Source organism: Helianthus annuus, chromosome 13, assembly GCF_002127325.2.
Source record: "Helianthus annuus cultivar XRQ/B chromosome 13, HanXRQr2.0-SUNRISE, whole genome shotgun sequence".
Taxonomy (NCBI): Eukaryota; Viridiplantae; Streptophyta; class Magnoliopsida; order Asterales; family Asteraceae; genus Helianthus; species Helianthus annuus.
The window spans coordinates 10,479,042-10,484,429 of NC_035445.2; positions in this window are offsets into that span (position 1 = coordinate 10,479,042).

The window sequence follows — 5,388 nt, forward strand, 5'->3', positions numbered from 1 at the left end:
CTTAAAAGAAATTTCGTCCCGAAATTTGACAGATAGGTACAGAAGAGTGAAGTGAGGAATCAAGATTGCTGTGGATTTTGCTCTGGTGTTACATCATCCCCAACTTGAAGGGGAATCTCGTCCCGAGATTCACTAGTTTTGCTTGACTCTGCCTTGTCTTTGGGAAAGAGGTGAGGGTACTTTAGTTTCATCTGATCCTCGCGTTCCCACGTGAACTCTGGTCCACGTCTTGAATTCCATCGGACCCTAACAATCGGAATTCGACTGTGTTTACGCACCTTGACCTCCCGATCCATGATTTCAATAGGCTCTTCAACAAACTGTAGCTTGTCATCCAACTTGAGCTCTTGAAATGGCACAACTAGTGTCTCATCGACCAGACACTTCTTTAGTTGAGAAACGTGAAACACATCGTGAACATTGCCTAATTCCGCAGGTAACTCGAGTCTGTAAGCGACTTTACCGATCCGCTCAATAATTTTGAATGGCCCAATGTAACGTGGATTAAGCTTGCCACGCTTCCCGAAGCGTACAAGGCCCTTCCACGGTGAAACTTTCAACATAACCCGATCATTAACTTCGAACTCCAAAGGCTTTCTACGCTTGTTAGCATAACTTTTCTGGCGATCACGTGCTACTGCCATACGATCCCTTATCCGAGCTATATTTTGTGAAGTTTCCAGAATGAGTTCAGGACCTGTGAGTTGACTGTCACCTACTTCTGCCCAACAGAGAGGGGAACGACATTTCCGCCCATACAATGCTTCGAACGGAGCTGCCTGAATACTTGTGTGGTAGCTGTTGTTGTAGGAGAACTCTATTAACGGCAAGTGTCTTTCCCATCCCTTCCCAAAATCGATCACACATGCCCGCAGCATGTCTTCAAGTGTCTGAATAGTGCGCTCACTCTGACCATCCGTCTGTGGGTGGTAAGCGGTGCTCATATCAAGTTTCGAACCGAACAATTTGTGCATAGACTGCCATAATTCAGAAGTAAAACGCGGATCTCGATCTGAGATGATAGAAGTTGGCACTCCGTGCCGAGCAACTACCTCCTTAAGATACACTGCTGCAAGCTGCGAAAACTTATCTGTTTCCTTGATTACACCCCCAAATTACCACCTAGGGAGTGTCCCTGTGAGGCGTGTGACGACTAGCAATGAGCCACCAATTACATTGAATCACAAGTTTGAAATAAAGTTCCATCATTTAAGAATACTGAAATCCCAAACATAAGTTGTTCAAAAACCATAGGTTCAGCGGAAGCGTTAATGTATCATACTGTAAATACTATTCAAACAACCACAATAAATAAATGTCTGATAACTAAGTTCATTAATGTAACCATGACCACTCTCGCCCTCCAGCCAGCAAGTTCTTGTGTTTCCAGTACCTAAGGACCTGCGAGCATGTAACACACGTATCAGACAAAGCTGGCGAGTTCACAGTTTTAGAAAACGTTTGTTACCCGTTGTATGTAAAACAGTTCAATAATCAATGCAAGTAATATTGTTAATATCTCAATTCCGAACAAGACGGCTCCTGGAATACATGACTGCCCTTCCCACGTACTCCTATCTAGTACTGGGCCACGACTGGGTCATTAGTTCACATCCGTCCTATCTAGGAGCGGTGTGAGGGTGCCAAACCTAAGTAGCGCTACCAACTAATACCCGTTACCCTCCAGGTAACATAATAAGGGACTTACAAAAATGATAGGTGAGAATATTAACCAATATACCCGTTTTTACTCAAAAGACTTATCCCTCAACGGGATACCCACTGACTGTCCCCAACCACTGGGACGCATGCTCGAATGTAGTGAACTCACCTTTGGTTTGCTCGGTAAGAACAATGCACGTTTCCAAGTTGATCAGTTAGTCCCTAATGTGATTACCACTAACCGTTAGAATCTCATTTGTTTTTCCAAAGTCATACATGTACATACACTTGTAACATTTACACGTAATCACTAAATACACATTTGGGTTTTCATACATTTCACATAGCATGTTCACGTTTAACATAGATACTTCGCAACCTTACACTAATAACCAAAATCGTTGTGCAACCTGGGGTATTACCCGCGGCCCAAGCCTTCGCCAACCCAACCCGTTTGGTGACCCAATGATACGGCCGTGGGCCACTACTACGCATGCTATCCGACCACTTGCTGGCCCACAACACTGGTCCAGACCAACAGTTTTACGGCTGGAGTCCAGGCCCCACTCGATTGCGTATCAAGATGGGTTGTGCGGTTTGGGCCTGGTGTGCTCGAATCTAAGAATGGTCCAGCCGCACTTACCCAGCTGTCATTTTACATGCTTTCATAGAATGATCAATCCTTGTGCAATGTGTGTGGACATGTGCATGCATGGGCTCAAGTGTGTGTGTGATCTACTAAACAAATGAATCATGCAAGTCCTCATTCACTGCCATGATATTTCCACTGACATGCCCATGTGATTTGGTTTCACACATGGGCTGTCATGATCATAATTAAGGTATTGAGTCTTGTGCAACCATGTGACCTCAACTTTATGGGACCTTTAAAACCGATTGTCATTAATGTTCATTGTACCCTCATCATTCTAACCTCCTTACTGATGACACAGAAATAGTCAGCAGTTGATTTGTTTAAAAAGTAGCCTACTGGAAAGCATCAAGTCTAGAACTATAGCTATGTGTGTATGTGTCCAGCAATTATGTGTGTGGCAATTAGTCAACATCACTGAACAACATCACTGAATCATGTACCCAATTTAATTTAATCTAGACATCAACATCCTCATGTCATCACATTATCCTTATCACTTAGGCAATTGAAATCATGGATCCTAATAGCAAACAACAAGCATGTTCTCGGCCACGCTATAAACAATCAGAAAACATTCTCTCGGCTAATCATCACAAACAATTCATAAGCATGCTGAATCAAATAACTCAAGTAATTCATAACAAGTCATAACGAATCACAGCCAACGTAACTATAAATCAGGCGCTCAATGATGCATGCGATCATGTAATTGAAAACTTAAACACACATGACTTTACTAACCAGAAATCTCGACTGAATAGATGTTGATGCAGAGAGGGGGGGGGGTTTCTCCTGCCGACGAGAACAATAGAGGAGGTAGGGTTTGTTTAAGTGTGTTGATATGCTACGTAAACCCTTGTGTACATATCTTCTAATAACTGGCCCCCAAACAGTCAATTACCCACATGCACTTCACCCGGCCCAACCAATATTTCAGTATGTTTATACATATATGCAATCGGCCCACATGTTTAAGTAATAAAAGTCTACGTAACATATAATATGCAATCGGCCCACATGTTTAAGTAATAAAAGTCTACTTAATCGGCCCACAAAAGCTTTAATTAGACTTGTGTGAATTTGGGCCTAAAGTAACATGTAACTAAGATGAATGTGGCCGCATTTACTCGTGGCCCATAACGTAACCAGTTATCACCCCCGCTTAAAGGAAAACGATGAGGATCTTAGAATCGTTAAGACGAACGACACTAACCTGTAAAGTTCGGGTTGTCACAGTAAGGCATTTGGGTAGCCAGAAGAAGGAAATGGAATCTATGCGTACTTAAAATATTAAAATAAATAAATTTAACATGTTAAATTAAAGTTTGCATTAATCAGTTCGATTCGGTTCAACTTTATTGTACCACATATATATTGAATTTCGGATTAGAGTTAAAAAAAATAACGTTTGTGTAAGTATGGATTTGGGGAACCTGTGTAGCAGGAAAAAGGAAGTACAGTTTATGGGGGCTCAAAATGTTAAAGTAAATAAATTTAACATGTTAAATGTTAAATGAGAGACATTATTTGACTGCATTATATATTGAATTTCGTATTAAAGTTAAAAAAAATTAAAATAAAGTTTTGTGTGAGGGTGGATTTAGGAGTGTAGGGCATTTTCTGTAGCCAGAAGAAGGAAATAGGGTCTATACGGACTCAAAGTATTTAAATAACTAAATTTAACATGTTAACTTAGAGTTTGCATTCATTAGTTAGATTTGGTTCAACTTTATTTGACCATATTATATATTGAATTTCGGATTAGCGTTAAAAAACTTATAATAATGTTTGTGTGAGTATGGATTTGATAGGTTTGAGGGACTTGTGTAGCAGGAAGAAAGAAATAGAGTCTATGCGGGGTCAAAATATTAATAAAAATAAATTTAACATGTTAAACGTAAATTAATAGACTTTATTTGACCGCATTATATATTGACGTCCGTATTATAATTCAAAAAATTAAAATAAAGTTTATTGTGAGAATGGATTTTGGAGGGTAGGGAATTTGTGTAGCTAGTAGAAGGAAATAGAGTCTATGCGGATTCATAATATTAAAATAAATAAATTTAACATTTAAATGAGGGTTATGGCGATTTCTGTTGCCAGAAGAAGAACATGGAGTATACGCGGTCTCAAAATATTAAAATAAATAAATATAACATGTTAAATGCTAACTGAGAGACATTATTTGACCGCATTATATATTGAATTTCGTATTAGAGTTCAAAAGAGTAAAATAAATTTTTTGTGTGAGGATGGATTTGGGTGGGTAAGGCATTTGTGTAGCCAGAAGAAGGAAATGGAATCTATGAGTACTCAAAATATTAATATAAATAAATTTTACATGTTAGATGAAAATTTGCATTGATCAATTAGATTCGGTTCAACTTTATTTTACCACATTATATATTGAATTTCAGATTAGAGTTAAAAAAAAATAAAAGAAGGTTTGTGTGAGTATGGATTTGAGGATTTTGTGTAGCAGGAAAAAGGAAATCCAGTTTATGCAGGCTCAAAATATTAAAGTATATAAATTTAGAATCTTAAATGTTAAATGAGAGACATTATTTGACTACATTATATATTGAATTTCGTATTAAAGTTAAAAAAAATTGAAATAAAGTTTTGTATGAGGATGGATTTAGGAGGATAAGGCATTTCTGTAGCTAGAAGAAGGAAACATGGTCTATGCGGACTCAAAGTATTTGAATAAATATTTTAACATGTTAAATAAAAGTTTGCGTTGATCAGTTAGATTTGGTTCAACTTTATTTGACATTTTTATATATTGAATTTCGGATTAGCGTTAAAAAAACCTTATAATAACGTTTGTGTGAGTATGGATTTGATAGGGTTTGAGGGACTTTTGTAGCAGGAACAAAGAAATAGAGTCTATGCAGGCTCAAAATGTTAATAAAAATAAATTTAACATGTTAAACGTTAAATAATAGACTTTATTTGACCGCATTATATATTGACGTTCGTACTAGAATTCAAAAAATTAAAATAAAGTTTTGTGTGAGGATAGATTTGAGAGGGTAGGGAATTTGTGTAGCCAGTAGAAGAAAATA